Source organism: Poromitra crassiceps, assembly GCF_964638095.1.
Source record: "Poromitra crassiceps genome assembly, chromosome: 11".
Taxonomy (NCBI): Eukaryota; Metazoa; Chordata; class Actinopteri; order Beryciformes; family Melamphaidae; genus Poromitra; species Poromitra crassiceps.
Genome location: NC_139643.1, coordinates 17,523,958 through 17,545,222, shown reverse-complemented (window position 1 = coordinate 17,545,222; position 21,265 = coordinate 17,523,958). Strand labels below are relative to the sequence as shown.

General features: G+C 48.5%; 3 protein-coding genes across 3 annotated transcripts in view; all 3 read right to left on the bottom strand.

Moving 5' to 3' along the window:
• The window catches only part of LOC310785519 (class I histocompatibility antigen, F10 alpha chain-like), a 370,829-nt gene that overhangs the window by 55,877 nt on the left and 293,687 nt on the right, over window positions 1–21,265 (bottom strand). The window lies entirely within an intron of this gene.
• The window catches only part of LOC310785523 (popy class I histocompatibility antigen, alpha chain E-like), a 201,396-nt gene that overhangs the window by 41,547 nt on the left and 138,584 nt on the right, over window positions 1–21,265 (bottom strand). The gene's annotated exons all lie outside the window — the stretch shown is intronic.
• The window catches only part of LOC310785517 (patr class I histocompatibility antigen, alpha chain E-like), a 358,851-nt gene that overhangs the window by 232,460 nt on the left and 105,126 nt on the right, over window positions 1–21,265 (bottom strand). The window lies entirely within an intron of this gene.

The following is a 21,265-nucleotide window of genomic DNA, read 5'->3' as shown; positions in this document are numbered from 1 at the left end:
GGGAGCTCTCCCTTAGCCCGTGAAACCAGGTGAAACCCTAATTGGTTGTTGTTTGATTGATAGATTGTTTGACATTGATTGACATTCTGTATTGTCCAATGCTGAATAGCCTACGTCTGAGAATCTTGTTGAATCCAGAGCTCTGGTTGAATCTAGCTCCGTTGTCAGTAGGAACTAGGAAATGATGACCACGCTGACAACCTGACACATTCATAGATAGATTTACAGACAGTAGTAGCACCTATACTTTCCCCTTTCCCTGTTTTTTATTATCAAACAGTAAGTTAGCTCACAAGCCGTTGCATGAGCGCCCGAACGCGATTTTCTGCAACAAGTTTAGAGACTGCAGCGGGGTACACGGAGGCTCCCGAGGTCGCAAACACTGGGATACTGCTGCAACCTCATCGGCTGCACGGCGCACCGACTACAGACAGCTGTGACAACATTGGATATGCAAGTACCGGTAAGTCAATTAAATTTGAGTTATCCAGGTCTTCTACTAAATTCGGCGTCCACCAAGCAGCGCTATTATATTGTTTTATGCTGAATAGCCCGCCATTTCCTAATACAATGGCGAAACGCAACATGCAATTTGCATGTTTAATTGCATGTTGTTCCACCATGTTTCGTTCCGCGCTGCCAAATTCAATGGAATGAAACAAAACTTGTAGCCTATGTTGGACATAGTGAAGTGTTTTTGATTGATTTGTTCATCCATCAAACCTTTTACTGACCGACTAACTGTAGCCTTAATATCTTACTTTATTTTGAGGTGCAAACATTGCTCAGCCAGAAATTATTCCCACTTCAACTCTCTTTCTCCTGGGTGCACCTAACGTTAAAATGCACCAGAGGACATCCATCTTATTTGTCCTCAATCTGCATTGAAAATGTGTGAAAATTCACCTTCTTGCAACAGTTGTAGTCTAAGCTAGTGGTTTTCAAAGTGGGTTACCCAGCAAAAAGGGGGGATTAATCTATTTTCACTATAATTCCATCCATAAGTAACACAATCACAGAATGTACGACTATTTTGGTCATGGGTTTCATATAATGTCTGATAAAACATCTAGCAAAACTCTTATCAGATGGGGGACCCTGGAACAAAATCTTATCTATATGGGGGTGCGTGGTGTAATTTGTGTTACTGTAGTTTAGGGCTCCTTAACATGAGCAAGTTCAATAAACACTGGCCTGGGCTACATCTTCTGCCATAAAAGTTATTGCAGTTGAGGAATCTGTCAAGCCAGCACCCAAGTTTTAGGATTGTGTGATTGAATTAAACTGAAATTAAGTTTGATGTTGCCTGTTACAGTGTAGATGGTAAAGCGGTCTGTAGCCTAATCATTTCTATTGATCTGGTTTCCTTGAAGGAGAGTGCTGCTGCTATTGAGGGGGTGAGGCAGCATCAGGTCGCGGCCGGGGAGCGCATAGACCACTCTGCTCACACAGGACAAGATGGGCTGCACAACATGGCAGCTGCTCAGGTGAGTCAAAGCTCCCAAATTGTTTGCCATCAGAACGAGAGCCCCCGGATCCCATATGTGTGCCATGCATTATTAACCCCAATTATTGATTACATTTTTTAAAAACAAATTATTAAGTAATGATGACATCAGCTCTATTTAACAAGGAGTTTATTTCACAGGATTAATAAGGCTTTACATTTATGACATTTTCAAACCAAAACTTTATTATACAGTAAACCACATTGATGTGTGGAAGCACTAGTGTCGTTAAGTGGCCTGTTACAGTGTAGATGGTAAAGCAGTCTGTAGCCTAATCATTTCTATTGATCTTGTTTCTTTGAAGGAGAGGCATGGACGCAGACACAGAGAGTGGGATGGCGAAGAAAACCTTGTGGATTTTGTGTTGTCACAGCCTTTCTACAGTTTGGATCATGCAACAAAGTTGAGGATCAAGACTGCAGGGCGACCAACTCCACAGATAACTATGAAAAAAACAACCATGATCTGCGGTCAGCAGAAAGAGACCAAGCTGAATATGGTCTGGTATGAGAGATATTCTATAAATGTGTCTGAGCTTAGATTTTGGATATCATAATACCATGATATAACGGCAGAAGTGTTGTCTTTTCCTGGGTTTAAAAGCTGCATTATTACAGTAGTAAAGTGATGTACAATTGTGATGTAATTTTCTGACTGTTCTATTATTTGCTTTTACCCACTTAGTCATTATTTCCACATTACTGATGATTATTGATCAAAAATCTCATTGTGTAAAAAATATTTTCTGAAAGCACCAATATTGTTCTCCCAGGCCTATAGTAAAGACATCAGGCTTAGTGGTGTTAGATTGTCAATCCCGTAGCAGAAAGATCACAGGTTTGATTCTTTCACCAGCTATGTATTCCACTGACTTGTCTTTGACTCAGACACTGAACCCTGACTGCTCACTCACTTTCCGTCAGTCTCTGGATGAGAGTTTGTTTTGTATGTTGTTAAAACTGCAAATAAAATATATATAAAAAAATGAAAGTGGAGTAATCCTAATGCTAATTTAAAATGAGATATTCCTTTAAATCTGTCTTCAAACTGCAAAAGAGAAAAAAAAAACACCCAAATTTTTTTCGCCGGCGACCTTTGGTCGCCGCCGAAAAGGGGCGGCGCCCTTCGGGCGCCGCACTGCCGTCCTCCCCTGTTCCCAAGCTCACCAGCCGCCACTGCTACTGACGGAACATCCAATAAAATAATTCAGGGCAGGTTGCTAGGCACGACGCTGAAGTTGGCATCCGATTCGCAGCTCCCGATTGGAATTTTCCAGTCCACCTTAAAAAGTGGAATAACACCTCTAGATGGCGTCGTTTAACCATTTTCAAGCTAGTTCATGAACTGTAAAACAGAGGTATATAGGGGGGATATGTAATGAGAATACTGTAACGTATCGGTGATACGCCAAGGAACGGAGAGTTGTAGTTGGTACAGGGTCTTTATTCACAGGCTTCTTTAGCTCCTAGCAGCTAGCTTCACAGAGCTAGCTCTACACACAACACCCGGTCTCGCTCACTCCATAGCTTGACTGACCCCCGGCACCCCGGCCGCTGGTCCTATATACCCCGTTTCCCCTAGGAACACACCCACACACATTAGTTCCTAGCTACAATCCAGACACTTATGTTGCACATCACATTACAGGTAATACTTGGATTACCCGACACGTTACATACTCCTCACCCAACATTAGCTCAATGCCCACATTGACACCCACAACCCACACATATCCCCCTGTACCAAAACACACCACCCCACAACATTTTGTATTTCTTTTCATTTCTTCCCTCTTTTCCCATTCCTTTAAATTCGACCCACATTTCAGTTCACATTCCCATTCCAATAGCCCTTCTCTTTAACACCCCTTAATTTTGCATTCACTCCCACCATCATTTAGTTACTTCCCATTAGCACCCTTTTCCCCAACATTTTCACTTAACACAAGCCCCAACATTTACATTCCCTCTTTTCTCTTTGCACTCATCTTCAATTTAACTCAAACCCATCACATTGACATCATTTCTTTTTCCATTACCTTCATTTAAACCTTTTTTTCTTATTCACCTTATCCCACTTCACTTCAACCACTATTTCCATCCCCCCTTTTAAAGCGTCTGTCCCACCTTTTGTGCCCCACAGACCTCACACTCCCTGCAGTATCTCCGCACGTCCTCCTTTTGTTTGCCCCAGTAGAAATGTCCACGGATGAGGCTGAGTGTCTCTTCGGTCCCACGATCACCGTATGGGCCCTTGTGCATCCACTTCAGTGCCAATTCTCGCAGGCAACCGGGTACCACCCACTGGGTCCCGCTTTTCCCGTGCCCCTTTCTCTCTAAAACCCCAGCTCCACCCAGTTGCAAGTCCGAAAACATGTTCCACAGTCCTTTCGTGGCACCGGAAAACATGTGAATCTCCTCCACAGGGGGCCGGCGTCCGGCCGCCACCCACGCATACACCGGACCGATATCCGCATCCTCCATCTGTCTGCGTCTCCGCTCATGCCCGTCGACCTCCCAGATGGCCCTGTCTTCGTCTATCTGCTCCACCTCTTGCCCTCGCTCGTCCTCCCGTCCCTCTCCCCCAGGGTGCGGCGTGTTGAGGACAGCAGGGCGGACACCATCGGCGTCGATCTCCGCCTCGGCTTTCTGCAGTGCAGCCGTCGGGGCTGTGTAGCGGCTTGGTTGGGCCGTCTCCTCCGGCCTTGACCCCTCTCGCTCCCCCGGGGGCACGAGTGCCGCTCCCCCGACTGTAACAGCTCTGCAGATGATGTCGCTCACTTCCCTCTGGCTGTTCAAAACGATCCCCGCTCCAGAGCAGCTAGCCTGGGCCGGCTCAACAGTCACTCTCCTGCCCAGAACAATCGGCTCTGTACTGCTCCGCTGCTCCGCCGCTTGTTGCTCAGGCTGCTCCAGTGCTCCGCTACTCCGCTGCTCCTCTGCCTGTTGCTCCGGCTGCTCCCCCGGCTGTGTGTCTCTTCCAGCGTTCGCACTCTTAGTGCAGTCTCTAGCTAAATGTTCAGGCGACCTGCACGTCCAACAAAGTCTCACCTGTCCACCGCCCGCACGTCTCTCCTCTCCCGCTGTTCTCCAGTCCTCGACAGCTTCTTGACATTCTCTGGCTAAATGTCCGATCGCGCCGCATGCCCAGCAGGCTCCCTGCTGTCCATGTTGTTGTCCCGCATACCCGGTCCGTCTCCCGGGAGCGCCTCGGCACCACCTCGCCACATGGCCCGGTTCTCCACAGCTCCAACACAGTCTATTTTGTGGCTCCTCCGGCCGTTCTTCACACTGTGCTCCCTCTGCGCTCATCAAATCCACCCGCTGCATGACTTCTCGCAGCGTCCGCATCACCTCTACTGCCCACGCAGGAGTCTCTTCTACCAGCCGTCTGACTTCTTTCAACACACGGGCTTCCATGCCCGCCAGCATCGAGCTGATCTCCGTCGTCAGCTCCTCTTTTCTCCCGTTCGCCGACAGGCTTTCTTCTAGGCGCACCATCACACGTGGCGCTCGTAGCAGCTAGCTCACACAGCTAGCTCGCTACTGCTAGGTCGCTCGAGCCTTTGATCTCCAACTTTTCTCCGCCGTTCCTCCTCACTCTCTCCCCTCTCGACCGAATCAGAGGCGCTACCGCTTTACTGCCTGACACCAATGTAACGTATCGGTGATACGCCAAGGAACGGAGAGTTGTAGTTGGTACAGGGTCTTTATTCACAGGCTTCTTTAGCTCCTAGCAGCTAGCTTCACAGAGCTAGCTCTACACACAACACCCGGTCTCGCTCACTCCATAGCTTGACTGACCCCCGGCACCCCGGCCGCTGGTCCTATATACCCCGTTTCCCCTAGGAACACACCCACACACATTAGTTCCTAGCTACAATCCAGACACTTATGTTGCACATCACATTACAGGTAATACTTGGATTACCCGACACGTTACAATACGTTCGTTTTTAATGTTGTATGCCAACTTCAGCGTCGTTTGCTAGGCAGAATACATTGAAGTAGTTTGTCGTCCTATCAGAGAGAGCAGTAGCTGGGACTGCCTGGGAGTAACATCACATTGGCTACATTACATTACATTGCATCAGATTACAGATTACATTACATCAGATTACATTACATTATCAAATTACACAGTGGTTCTCGAACCTTTTCACATGAAGGACCTCTGATTCTGAACTGACACAAATTAGACCACGGACCCCATTTGATATGATTTTGTCCCATCCAGGGTCCCCATCTGATATGATGTTTGCTTTTATGACAGGAAGTTTATTACATAATAGTCATACAGTAAGCTAATAGGCTATTTAAGCAATATAGCATGAGAGCCAGTGTGTGAAGAATATATCCCCCTGATCAGCTGTTATCCCACGAGGCCGCAGGCCGAGTGGGATAACTGCTGAGCAGGGGGATATATTCCACAACACACGCAGCTCGAGTGCTATATTGCTTTTATAAAACGGTTTCCAAGTATGATAATATAATAATAATAATAATACTATAAGTCCGACTCCGACTGGCATGTCATTCTGATAGAGTCAGTTGAAACACTACTGTAAGGCGGGACCGCAAGAACATGCGGGTGATTTGATTGGATCGTTCTGGAGACTGAAGTTGACATTGGCCAATCCTGGCGCTTGCTGAGTAGCTGAGAGCTTTCTGCAATCCCCGACAGGCAGCTCGAGCCGCAGCGCTGCATTCTCAGCGCTTGCTGAGAAGCTGAATGCTTTCTGCAAAGCCGACACCAACTAACGTTACGGGGTTAAATGCGGGGTTAAATGTGGGGTTAACAGCCTTTCTTTTGCAAAGAAGACATTAGCCCGCATCTATTCTTGTACAAAACATCATTTTCTGCGAAGTATTAGTAAAGTTATAAGCGAAGATCGATTCACAAGGATCTGACAGCTGTCTCCGCCATTTTTTTTTCTACGTTGTCATTTGAGGTAAGCCTTATTATTACTCTCTTAGTAAGAGAGTTGCCATGGCAACCAATAACCCATGGCCATGGGTTATTGAACTCAATGGCTGTGAACCAATCAGATTGCTTGATTTGAGAGAGCCGTTTTATAATTAAGCAATATAGCATGAGAGCAAGTGTGTTGTGATGAATATATCACACTGATAAGCTGTTATCCCACGAGGCCGCAGGCCGAGTGGGATAACAGCTTATCAGTGTGATATATTTCACAACACACGCTGCTCGAGTGCTATATTGCTTTTATAAAAGGGTTCCAAGTATAATAATATAATAATAATAATGCCCGGCAGGTAGACCATCAACCTGTATCATGATAACACTATAAGTCCGACTGGCATTTTATTCTGATAGAGTCAGTTGAAACACTACTGAAGGCGGGACCTCTAGCAAGAAGATAGACGTGCGGGTGATTTGATTGGATCGTTCTGGAGACTGAAGTTGACATTGGCCAATCCTGGCGCTTGGCTGAGAGCAAAGCCCGACCAGGGGCCGGTTGCACCAATGGCGGCGATTGAGCCAGAAAGACAGTCTGAATGAAATTGAATGTAACGTTCCCAATTCTATGTATTAACTTCTAAAAAACTAACGGCAACATTTTGGAAGGCTAAGCCAAACTAGTTAGTTATAATCTAACGTCGTGCTTTCAAAGACAGCGAACTGGCGGTGTTACGACGAACACGGCTCAGTTGACCGCAGTTACGACGATGACGGTCAAAAAGGTCTCCGCGGAGATCTCTGTTACAGGCAGTTAAGACCAGTGTAAGACCAGTTGGTGCAACCGGCCCCAGAGCCGTATGCCGACACCAAGTAACGTACTTTTAGTAAGAGAGTTGCGCCATCATGCGTCCATAATGACTCATTGTACAAAGACTTGAAGGACTAGTGACCCTCCATACAGCAGATCAGGAGAAAGCTGTTTGGCTCGAGCGCAGTAAGAGAGTTGCCATGGTAACCAATAACCCATGGCCATGGGTTATTGAACTCGGTTACTGGAATTATACAATGGCTGTGAACCAATCAGATTGCTTGATTTGAGGTACCCATTTTATAATTAAGCAATATATCACGAGAGCAAGTGTGTTGTGGTGAATATATCCCCCTGATCAGTTGTTATCCCACGAGGCCGCAGGCCGAGTGGGATAACAACTGAGCAGGGGGATATATTCCACAACACACGCTGCTCGAGTGCTATATTGCTTTTATAAAAGGGTTCCAAGTATAATAATATAATAATAATAACACTATAAGTCCGACTGGCATGGTATTCTGAGAGTCAGTTGAAACACTACTGTAAGGCGGGACCTCTAGCAAGAAGATAGATCTGCGGGTGATTTGATTGGATCGTTCTGGAGACTGAAGTTGACATTGGCCAATCCTGGCGCTTGGCTGAGAGCAAAGCCCGACCAGGGGCCGGTTGCGCCAATGGCGGCGATTGAGCCAGAAAGACAGTCTGAATGAAATTGAATGTAACGTTCCCAATTCTATGTATTAACTTCTAAAAAACTAACGGCAACATTTTGGAAGGCTAAGCCACACAACTAGTTAGTTATAATCTAACGTCGTGCTTTCAAAGACAGCGAACTGGCGGTGTTACGACGAACACGGCTCAGTTGACCGCAGTTACGACGATGACGGTCAAAAAGGTCTCCGCGGAGATCTCTGTTACAGGCAGTTAAGACCAGTGTAAGACCAGTTGGTGCAACCGGCCCCAGAGCCGTATGCCGACAGCAAGTAACGTACTTTTAGTAAGAGAGTTGCGCCATCATGCGTCCATAATGACTCATTGTACAAAGACTTGAAGGACTAGTGACCCTCCATACAGCAGATCAGGAGAAAGCTGTTTGGCTCGAGCGCAGTGCTGCCATTTAGTAAGAGAGTTGCCATGGTAACCAATAACCCATGGCCATGGGTTATTGAACTCGGTTACTGGAATTATACAATGGCTGTGAACCAATCAGATTGCTTGATTTGAGGTACCCATTTTATAAAGCCTATTATACCATGGTCTGGGTGAATACTCGATTCTGATTGGCTGCAAGGTGTCCATTATTTTGTGATATTGTACAGTGATAATGGACACCTAGCTAAATGGTCTGTTCACCATTCATATCAATGCGCCATAGTTTCACAGTGGTATCAAGAGAGCTGTTTGAGCTCTATACCCCCGTTAAGGGTTAATATGACAATTTTGGATGTTGAGAAAAAAAATTACTCGGTCAAAGTAAGTATTTAAATCACCCCTGTGTGCTCAGTTTATCAAAAATAACTCTTATTTACAATTTTGATTTTCGTTTTGGAGATTTTTAACCTCGCGTCACCAGGCTCTTCTCGGCGACAAAGAGGAGATTTCCCTGGCTCGTGCACGAGCGGGGGCGAGCCCTTTGAGAGAGAGAGAGAGAGAGAGAGAGAGAGCGAGAGAGAGAGAGAGAGAGAGAGAGAGAGCAAGCGAGCGAGCTGCATTTCACCACATACAGCACACGCAGTGCGAGCCCCCGCTGCACTGTTTCACTTCCTGAAACTCTTCGCTCTTAAATGTTAATATACTTGGCCAATACGTATCTATCATACAAAATAAAGCAAGCAGCCAAACGGTAATGTCTTCATTTAATGTATAACGCAAAACATTGTTAAACCTGCATTCCTGTGATAAAGTTAACGTTTGAGTCGGCTTTAAAACGGAGGGTGGTGCAGGTGGGAGGGACTATTTTATTTCGTGGAAGACTGATTTACAGACATTTAGCCATTTAGATTGCTTTATTTATTACACATGGAAATATAAATGACTGGTCTTATTGTTTTGTTGACAAGTGACCATGGTATAAGCGGGTTGTGGCAGAACCCCAGAGACAGACGGACACAAGGATTCAAATACAAGTAATGTTTAATAAAATAATAATAATACAAAAAGGGACTGAATAAAATAATAATAATACAAAAAGGGGCTGAACTAAATCTGGGGCCTTCGTGGAGGGGAATGTATGGGTGTACGGGCAGAATGTAGGTGAGGTGTGTGTAGAACCAAAGTGTGTGTGTGGGTGTGTGTCTAACGTGCGTAGCTAGTGTGGTGTAGTTATATAGATGGCGCTGGGTGTTGTACATGTGCGTGTAACCTGCAATCTGACCAAGTCCGAGATCCGAGAGGGGGAAGTCCGAGGGAGAGAGAGCCGTAGTCCTGAGCAATGGGGGAGGTCCGTCCGAGAGAGGGTGATCCAGGAGTGGGAGAGAGCGGAGGGAGAGAGGGATCCGGAGGAGTAGAGGAGAACGGTGGAGGAGCTGGGAGACACTGGAGGGAGCCGGAGGGATGGAACCACTGTGACCAGTACGATCAAGCACTGGGTTGTAGACTGCGGGCCCTCTTATAGGAGCGGTGTCTCTGAGGATGATTGGTGGCACCTGATGAACTCGACACAGCTGGTGTAGATTGGGCTGATTGAGCTTGCTGCTGCAGAGCCAGCCCAGCCCGCCTTGAAGTGCTGGGGGAGAGGGACGAAGATCGAGACTGGGCAGGGGAGGAATGTGGTGAATGACTGGGAGACATAACAGTACTCCCCCCCTTACGGGAGGCACCGGACGACCGCCCAGGAGCACCCGGGTGGTCCCGGTAGAAATCGCCGAGCAGGGAGGGGTCTGCGAGATAGGACCGGGGCACCCAACTCCGGTCCTCCGGGCCGTAGCCCACCCAGTCCACCAGATACTGGAACCCCCTCCCACGACGCCGAACAGCCAGCAGCCTGTCGACCGCCCAAACGGGGTCGCCATCCGACAGGATCTGGGGAGGAGGGGGAGCCGGAGCAGGGGGAGACAAGGGGCTGGTAGAGCATGGTTTGAGGAGTGAGACATGGAAAACTGGGTGTACCTTGAGAGCGGCAGGAAGGTCCAAGCGGACAGCAGAGGGGTTGACGATGCGGGTGATGGTATAGGGGCCAACGTAGCGGGGGTTCAGCTTCCTGGAGGAGGTCTGGGAGGTCTGGAGGGGCAGGTCCCGGGCCAACAGCCAGACCTTCTGGCCAGGTCGATAGGCCGGGGCCGGCCTCCTCCGCCGGTTGGCTGAGCGCTGGGACCGCTCTGTGGCCCGTAGGATGGCAGCACGGGCGGCCTTCCAGATGTGCCGACACCGGCGGAGGTGGGCCCTGGTGGATGGGACCGCCACCTCCAGCTCCTGCTGAGGAAACAGAGGAGGCTGGTAACCTAGGGAGCACTGGAATGGGGACATACCAGTGGCCGAGCTCTCCATGGTGTTGATGGAGTATTCCACCCAGGGTAGGAACTTGACCCAGGAGGCGGGGTTGCTGGTGGTCACACAACGTAAGGCCGCCTCCATGGCCTGGTTGGCGCGCTCTGCTTGCCCATTGGATTGGGGGTGGTACCCGGATGTCAGACTGACAGTGGCCCCTATTCCCCGGCAGAAGGCCTGCCACACCTTCGACGTGAACTGGGGGCCACGGTCGGACACGATGTCCTGGGGGATTCCATGGAGTCGAACCACATGGGAGACCAGGAGCTCAGCGGTCTCGGCAGCAGAGGGGAGTTTGGGCAGTGGGACGAAATGGACCGCCTTGGAAAAACGGTCGACGATGGTCAGGATGGTGTCCATGCCCTGGGACACGGGGAGGCCGGTAACAAAGTCCAGGGCAATGTGTGACCAGGGTCGACCGGGGACAGGGAGGGGATGCAGGAGGCCAGCTGGTGGGCGATGGGAGGCCTTACTGCGGGCACAGATGGTGCAGGCGTCCACAAACTCCCTGACGTCCTCTTTGAGCGTGGGCCACCAGAACCGCCGTTGTACGAACTCCGCTGTCCGGCGTACGCCAGGGTGGCAGGCGAAGCGGCTCGAGTGACCCCACTCCAGCACCTGTGGACGGACGGCAGAGGGGACAAACAGCCGGTTCCGGGGCCCGTTTCCAGGGTCTGGCTGGGCGCGCTGGGCTCGTCTCACCAGCGACTCGACTCCCCAGGTGACGACACCCACCACCCGGGCTGGGGGAACGATGGTATCGGGAGCGCTGGGAACGTCAGGGGACTCCTCGGGGAACAGACGGGAGAGGGCATCGGCTCTGACGTTCTTAGAGCCCGGGCGGTAGGTGAGGGTGTAGTCAAACCGGCTGAAGAAGAGAGCCCAGCGCGCCTGCCTGGGATTCAGCCGCTTCGCCGTCCTCATGTAGGTCAGGTTCTTGTGGTCTGACCACACGAGGAACGGCTCCTTGGCTCCCTCCAACCAGTGTCTCCACTCCTCTAGGGCTGCGAAGACCGCCAGCAGCTCCTTATTTCCCACATCGTAGTTCTTCTCCGCAGGGTTGAAGCGTCGGGAGAAGTAGGCGCACGGGTGGATCCTCTGGTCCTCCTCCGACCGCTGGGAGAGGACGGCTCCGATGCCCGCATCCGATGCGTCCACCTCTACGATGAACTGCCTTGATGGATCAGGGTGGGCGAGCACCGGAGCCGTCGTGAACCGCTCCTTAAGGGCAGAGAAGGCTGTCTCCGCCTCAGGGTTCCAGGTGAAAGGGCGGGAGGTGGAGGTGAGCGCGGTGAGGGGAGAAGCCACTTGACTAAAACCCTTAATGAAACGGCGGGTGAACCCGGAAAAACCCAGGAAGCGCCTGAGTTGCGTCCGGTTGGTAGGGCGTGACCACTCCACCACAGCCTGGATCTTAGCAGGGTCCGCGCGCATCTGCCCCTTCTCCACGATGAAGCCGAGGTATCCCACGGAGGCGGAGTGGAAGACACATTTCTCGGCTTTAACGAAAAGTCTGTTCTCCAGCAGCCTCTGGAGAACCAGGCGGACATGTTGGTAGTTTTCCTCCAAGGTCGGGGAGAAGACCAGGATGTCGTCCAGGTACACCACCACGAAGATGTTCAGCATGTCGCGCAGCACATCATTGACTAACTCCTGGAAGACGGCGGGGGCATTGGAGAGGCCGAAGGGCATCACAAGGTACTCAAAGTGTCCGAGGTGAGTGTTGAAGGCCGTCTTCCATTCGTCCCCTTTCCGGACCCGCACCAAGTGATAAGCATTACGTAGGTCTAACTTAGTGAACACCTGGGCGTGAGTTAGTGGCTCGAAAGTGGAACTCAGAAGGGGAAGTGGGTACTTATTCTTCACCGTGATGTCATTAAGCCTACGATAGTCAATGCAGGGTCTCAGGCCGCCATCCTTCTTCGCCACAAAAAAGAAGCCCGCCGCTACGGGGGAAGACGATGGCCTTATAACTCCTGAGACAAGGGATTCGGAGATATAATTGCGCATTGCCTCCTTCTCCGGGGCTGAGAGATTGTATAGTCGCCCCGTGGGGAGAGCTGCCCCGGGAAGGAGGTCAATGGGACAATCATATGGCCGGTGAGGGGGAAGTGAAAGTGCGCTGTCCTTACTGAACACCGAAGCTAAGTCATGGTAAGTGGAGGGGACACCAGTGAGATCCGGGGGAGAGAGCACGGGCCTGGGGTTACTGGACGGAGAGGGGGCGGAGCGAAGACAGTTGGCATGACAGGCCACACTCCAACCCAGAATCCGCCCAGTAGCCCAGGAGATGTGAGGGTCGTGTCTCTCCAACCACGGTCTTCCTAACACTAGGGGCGCTGTGGGGGCATGTAACACTAGAAAACGTGCACTTTCAACGTGATTACCAGAGAGAGTGAGGGTGAGTGAGACAGTGCTGTGTGTGATATTACCCAAAGAGTGACCATCTATGGCCTGAGGAGACAGGGGACGGTCTAGAGGGACTAAGGGGATTCCTGCCTGACGAGCGAGAGAGACGTCCATCAGACACTCGTCAGCTCCTGAATCGATGAGTGCACTCACAGGGATAGACTCCTTATCCCAGGAGAGGGTAGCAGGGAAGAGGCGGTTGAGGCCCTCTTTGGGCTGGAGAATCATGGCACGGCTCACCAATACCCCCCCTACTGGTGAGCGGGGTCTTTTGGCCGGGTCGGACATGCGCGGATGAAATGGCCGGTCTGCCCACAGTAGAGGCACAGCTGGTCCCGCAGTCTCTGCTCCCGCTCCTCTCGCGAGAGACGAGATCGGCCAATTTCGGCTCCCCTCCCGTGCTGGACACAGAATGAGCCGGTGGCAGCGTGAGGTGGCGAGAGGGCGGGGCCCAACTGTTTGTCACGGGGGTGGTAGGTCTTGGGGACGTTCGGATGGGGGCCGAACGATGAGTGCGCTCCAGGCGGCGCTCCCGTAGCCTCTCATCCATCTGGAGAGCGAGAGTGATAAGCTCGTTGAGCGAGGAGGGGCGGTCTCTCACCATCAAGTCCTTGATGGTCTCACTCAGGCCCCGCCGGTAAGCGCTACGGAGCGCAGTATCTCCCCAACGGCTGTCAGCGGCTAGTATGCGGAACTCGAGGGTGTATTCTGCGGCAGACCGCGACCCCTGCTGGATTGCTAACAAACGACTGGCAGCGTCCTCCCCGTCAGTAGGATGATCGAATACGGAGCTGAACTCCTGACGGAAGGCGCTGTAGTCAGAGGAGAAACGGGAGTCTAGGTCTACCGCAGAAATAGCCCAGCTAACTGCTTTGTCTACTAGGAGGGACATAATCAGAGCTATCTTGGCTCCATCTGACCCATACGTTGCAGGCTGATGACGGAAAAGCAACTCACATTGGTGGAGGAAACCCCTGCCTTGGTCGAAATCCCCACCAAAAACACGGGGACTGGCTAGTTTGGGCTCGGGCCGGGGTGGATAAGGACCAGGGGGAATCAAGGGCGGTGCTTCAGGGGGAGCTGGCGCGGCAGCTACGCCGGGACCAGCGTCCAGCTTCTGCTGGATGGAAGTCAGTGCAGCCGCCATGGTGGCCATTTGGTTAGAGAGGGCGGAGAGGGCATTGGACATAGAGTGGGAGGAGCCCTGGAGCTCAGCAATCTGTCCTTGGACTGCGGGGAAGGCCCTGGTTAACTCAGCTTGGAGGGAGGTGAGTTGAGCCGCATGGTCCTGGACTACTCTTTCAAGAGGGGAGGGTAAAGTTGCGGGCTTAGGGCCGCCCGTCTGCCCCGGGGCTCCGCCTTGACTCATATGGCTTGATCGTTCTGTTGTGACCAAACGAATCAATAGTCAAATGTGGCAGAACCCCAGAGACAGACGGACACAAGGATTCAAATACAAGTAATGTTTAATAAAATAATAATAATACAAAAAGGGACTGAATAAAATAATAATAATACAAAAAGGGGCTGAACTAAATCTGGGGCCTTCGTGGAGGGGAATGTATGGGTGTACGGGCAGAATGTAGGTGAGGTGTGTGTAGAACCAAAGTGTGTGTGTGGGTGTGTGTCTAACGTGCGTAGCTAGTGTGGTGTAGTTATATAGATGGCGCTGGGTGTTGTACATGTGCGTGTAACCTGCAATCTGACCAAGTCCGAGATCCGAGAGGGGGAAGTCCGAGGGAGAGAGAGCCGTAGTCCTGAGCAATGGGGGAGGTCCGTCCGAGAGAGGGTGATCCAGGAGTGGGAGAGAGCGGAGGGAGAGAGGGATCCGGAGGAGTAGAGGAGAACGGTGGAGGAGCTGGGAGACACTGGAGGGAGCCGGAGGGATGGAACCACTGTGACCAGTACGATCAAGCACTGGGTTGTAGACTGCGGGCCCTCTTATAGGAGCGGTGTCTCTGAGGATGATTGGTGGCACCTGATGAACTCGACACAGCTGGTGTAGATTGGGCTGATTGAGCTTGCTGCTGCAGAGCCAGCCCAGCCCGCCTTGAAGTGCTGGGGGAGAGGGACGAAGATCGAGACTGGGCAGGGGAGGAATGTGGTGAATGACTGGGAGACATAACATCCGCTGCGCGTCGGGCTCAATCATTCACCTGTCGGTCATTATTTCCACAGTAATCACCGGCTCAGTATACATTATCCCTTACATAATGTACACCTTGTGGTGCATTAACCCTTACTTACTGTATGACTATTATGGGTCATACACTTTGCAAAGTTTGGTGGTTTTCTCTTATTTGCTTCACATGACTTTGGGGAGGGAAGGGTCCGGTGTCTTGTCCTTGCAATGTGCATGCAATAAATATTTAAATGTTAAATATCAGTTATTGGAGTGCTGTCTTGGAGTAGTAATTCCTTTCTGTGACATTTTTTGATTTGTCCTTCTCAGTGAAAATATGGTGTAGCCTATGTTTCTCATAGGACGATTGCGGAATTGGATGTTAGGCAATATCTGGAGGGGGAAATGTAAAAAAAAAAAGAAAAAGAAAAAAGTTTAACTTGGCTTGTGTTAAATGAACCTATAATTCGTCAATTATAAACCTCAGGCAGCTCTTTATCTTCTGTGGAGCAATGCTGTACTGGTCAAAAAAGGTGGATAAACTAATTTCGGTAACACTTTAATACTGGTGCACACGTGCATGAATTGATGCTTAACTCATGATGAATCCTGTATTAATGAATCAGTTCTGTGCACATGACCAACCTTTCTGCAAAGTTTCTGCAAATCCGTTCACAACTTTTTGAGATATCCTGCAGACAAACAGACGGACAAACGGGTGAAAACATGACCTCCCACGGCGCCACTTTTTGACACAACAGCGGGCCTTCAGATATCATCATCATCATCATCATCATCATCATCAGTATACAAATGGGAGCTATAGGGCTCTGTCTGTTTCTCTGTCCCACTGTGATGTCATAAATCCCACTGTGACATCATCAGTGATGTCATAAATCCCACTGTGACATCAGTGATGTCATAAATCCCACTGTGACATCATCAGTGATGTCATAAATCCCACTGTGACATCATCAGTGATCTCATAAATCCCAGTGCTGTCATAAATCCCACTGTGACATCATCAGTGATCTCATAAATCCCAGTGCTGTCATAAATCCCACTGTGACATCATCAGTGATGTCATAAATCCCACTATGACATCATCAGTGATGTCGAAAATCCCTCATAAATCCCACTGTGACATCATCAGTGATGTCATAAATCTGACATCATCAGTGATGCTGGTCTCATTAGCCACACAGCAGCCGAGCTGCGGGCAAGGCCGCGCAGTGGTCGAGCTGCGAATGCGAGCTGCAGGGCCAGCTTGGCGAGCTGCAGGACGGGCGAGGCCGCGCAGCGGGCAAGCCTAGGAATCGAGTGCACGTAGCGCACGAGATCCCTAGTATATATATAGACTAGAACGACCGCACCGCGGATTTATGCCTCCGCCATTAGTTCATTCTTAACACATTGAGTGCCAGCCGTTTTTTCAATCCTGTAGGTAAGTTGTGCCAGGTTTTTTTTTGAGGATTCTGGCTCATTTTACAAGAGCCGAGGATTATTTTCTGTTAAGACTTTGTGAACACCAATCATCTAAAAATAACTAATAGAATGTGTGCTTTCTCTGTCTAAAAGAGTTAGTTTGCAGAGTTAGTAGTTATGTAGATATTAGCCGTTGAGTACAGCATGGTTTTAGCGTCTGAGACAGCAAGCTGAGATAAGATCGCAGTTTTGTGAAATTCAATCAAACAGCAGAACAGTCACCTGCCTGTGATTGTGGGTGCCCTTGGGCGAGTCTGTATACTGTATTGTGTGTGTGTGTGTGTGTGTGTGTGTGTGTGTGTGTGTGTGTGTGTGTGTGTGTGTGTGTGTGTGTGTGTTCGCGCGTTGCTCCGCGGCTCTGGGGGGAGGGGATCTCTGTCCGTTCTTTGCCCCCGCGGCGTGTCTGTCTCCCGCTCTGTGTGCTCTCTCTCTCTCTCTCTCTCTCCTCTCTTTCTCTCTCTCTCTCTCTCTCTCGGGACTGGGGGGAGGGGGAGAGAGAGGGAGAGAGTGTGTGTGTGTCTCCGGGCTCCTCCCTCCGTCTGTGCTGCGGGGGGAGGATTCTCCGCGGCCGTCTGGACTGTAAAACTGTTCTTGAGGTGTCGGCTGAGAGCTTTGAGTAAGCTTTTGCGATTCTGGTCTTATTCATGCGCGGGGGTGCTCGAGTGTGTGTGTGTGTGCGCGCGCGCGCGCGTGTGTGTGTGTGTGTGTGTGTGTGTGTGTTGGATCGAGGGAGTTTTCGCCCAGCTGCTTCCTTGAAAATTACACTGGCTTTCTCCAGCGCGCTGGCTGGCTGTGGCTGGCTGTGGCTTCTCTCTGTCTTGGAAGAGAACTGTCGCCACTTAGTGGTCGGTAAAATAGATTATACACATTCTCTTCCTCCCAATATTGATATAGAAGACGTAAAAGGGGTTGATTGATGTCCCACCGTCAAAAAAAAAAAATGTTTATGTAAGACGAGATAGCTCGTCTATGGCACTCAACCGTTGGATTATGTAAGACGAGATATCTCGGCTATGGCACTCAACGTGTTAAGTCCAAATCGCCATTTGAGGCAAATTGGAAGAAATTCCGTCAAGGCATTCCATCCTGAGATATCGCGTTAACAAGCTTGAAAATGGTGTTCGAAAGCTCACAGTGACCTTGACCTTTGACCTTTGACCACCAAAATATAATCAGTTCATGCTTGAGTCCAAGTCGATGTTTGAAGCAAATTTGATGAAATTCCGTCAAGGCATTCCTGAGATATCGCGTTAACAAGCTTGAAAATGGTGTTCGAGAGGTCACAGTGACCTTGACCTTTGACCTTTGACCACCAAAATCTAATCAGTTCATGCTTGAGTCTAGGTCGATGTTCGAGGCAAATTTGATTAAATTCCATCAAGGCGTTCCTCACATATTGCGCTAACGAACATCGGACTTATACGGACGGACAACCTGGATCCGGATCGCCGGCGGAAGCATAAAAATGTAAGAGAGATATAGGACGAATCAGCGTGACGTCACTGCCACTCAAAAATGCGTAACCCCGCAGCAGTTAACTAGTATGAGTTGTGCCAAACAAACTTTAATATCTCAAAAACTATACATCACATTGCTTATATTTTGACATTCTGAGTGAGAGCAGAATTAGCTCAAGAGTTTGATGTATAATTATGCATGTCGTGTTAAAGTTGTGTAAACTGTCGCATTTTTCAAATTGTAAAGCCGGCTAGAGTCAGACGCTCAGACTCACGCTCACGCATAGGGTTCCATAGCCATTGCCACCCAGTGACGCGGTTTGTTTACCAAAATGCTGCTCGGCTGATCCCTCATATAGCCTATCAGTATCTGAGTAAGTAGTGGTAGTAATAATATTAGTATTATAGCACTATTAGAGTATAGTAGTAATTCAATCATGGAAGACCAAATAAGGCATTGATAGAGCACCCCATGCTGTCATACCCCTCAGCCCAAATGACGTCACTAAATGACGTCACCATCTCCGACGTCACCTTTGCAGTGTGACGTCAGTTGCCCAAATGACATCAGTTATGACATCATAAATGCCCTTCTCCCAAATGACATCAGTTATGACATCATAAATGACATCAGTTATGACATCATAAATGCCCTTCTCCTGGTACTATATAAAGCCCCCATCACCACAGCTTAAATCAGACTTGTGCAAGTCATCACTCACCTTGTGTCAGCATCACGCATTCATCCAGCATCTCCAGAGCAAAAAGCTTCATCCCACCACCTCCCCAGATCACCACCAATGTCATGACTCCTGTTGGAAAACAAATCCCCTTAGGGGGGATGTCCTATCTCATACAGCACCGACGCCCTCTCTCATAAGCAAGAGGAGCGTCACGGGGGGTCTACCAAGGCCACTGGTTCGCTGGCACTTGGCCGCAGCAGTTTGCCGGCTTGGACCAGTCCTCCGCTTTATACGAAATATACCCGATAGTGGCTGCCTGATCGATAGTGGCTGCCACATCATGGAGTCATACGCCATACTCAACTGTCTATTCTGATTCAATAAAGTTTGTTAAAATTATATTAAGAGTCTCTCATGATTGAAGTGTAGTCTTAGACTGAATTAGTTATAAGAGATTAAATTTACCGTTTTATACTGTATTTCTAAGACTTGGATAGACCAATTATGTCACTAATTTATATTCACTGCTACGCATATTTCTTATTTTTAGTTACTATTCATATTTTATTATCTATCTATGCAGTAGGCTATATTCTGTCTATTTGTATGTCGTTGCTGCTGTAACAGAGGAATTTGCCCCTTGGGGATTAAGTAGCTACATCAATTCTTCAGTTCAGTTTATCAAATCAAACGTCAATCCACATGATGCAATACTTTGCTGTATTAAAACCCATGAGCATAAAATAACATACCTTATTATACAGTACAATCATATTCCTGCTGTAATCAAATTCCTTACAATTTAAACCAGTGATTCTCAAACTTTTTCATAAAGAACCCTCATTTAGTCCACATTAGATCCACAGACCAACATTATTGATGAGATTTTGTCTCTCTGACACAAATCTGAGAATATTTTCTGTTCAATTTGATTTAGTCCAAAATCCCACAACTGTATTGTAGGTAGAGAGATAACAGACAACTATGATCAAAACGATAATTCTTCTTAAAAATAGGCTAATGGTTTTTAAGGCAGGTTTATTTTTTTATAGTATATTATTCGGTAACCCTTTATTTTACAGGTCCATATACATATGAACACCAATGTAACTGTGTAATAATTACATTCATTCTCCTCTCAAACGCCACAATGAAAGTCAGAAAGCCCTGGTGGCTGAGTGGTTAAAGCTGCGTGCTTTGCAATCAGAAGTTCAGTGGCTCGAATCCACCCCTGGTTTTAACAATCTCTGTCCCAGGCTGTAGCTTCTTTACAGGTCCAGTACCATGTAACTACATATGAACACCAATGTAATTACAGTAATTAGATTTATGCATGTCCTGATATCGCCGTGTTGGTGTTATTCCCAGATAGATATTTTTTCCTGTATGGGCTGGGATGAACACGGCTGGAACTCATTTGATTAGGCGCAGCAATATTTTTTCTTATTTTAAAACATTAATGTTAGGCAAGTACAACAATTTGGTTCGGGTATGGTCGTGGTTAAAAACTAAACACCTAACCCTAATCTCAACCACATCTTTTTTACTTGGCGCATGTTTTCAGGAAGTCTTCTGAAGAAGAAGCAGTTGCGGCGACCAATCAAATGAGTTTGGGGCGTGGTCATCCTGGCCCATACTAGGAAAAAAATATGGTCTGGGAACACCACCAACACGGCGATATCAGGACGTGCCATTTGCTACACAGGCAATTCAAAGTACCTGAGATAAGATAGATTAAAAAAGCGCATGTCGAACCAAAAATATTCAAATAAAAATATAAGGTTCATGTAAAAGAACAATAAGCAAAATCCATTACATTAGAATCAAATCAAGTAAAATAGACAGATATATACCCGTCTAAGGAAACAAGTGGCGTTACTTTTATTTCCAGTCGCACTTTAGTGAGTGAATCCAACAATTCATCCATTTGCTGGGGACCACCTGGAACCCCCTCAAGGAGCCCTGGTGGTCCCTGGACCCCACTTTGAGAACCACACACATCTAAAACTTGACTTAAGTCATGTATGGTTCAAGCTCAACATGACAGAAAAATAAGGCACATATTTCCTTGAAGGCTTTAATCAGTAAACAGAATTAAACAGTAAAACAAAAACCATCAACATAAGTCTTATATAACAAATGAGACTAAGATCTTTTCCCTATTGTCTGTGGGTATGTGTTGCTTTCACACATTAAAACCATTTTGATTGGCTCCTGACTAGAGGGGGAATCTCCCCCAATCACAAGTGACCACCACACCACACGTGGGCGGGTGTTTCATTGTGTGGATCATTTAAACGCAATTCAATTGTATCGTCAAACCCAAAAAGGGAGAACTCATTCATATTTGATCCGTCATAATAGTAATGAAAAATGTCATA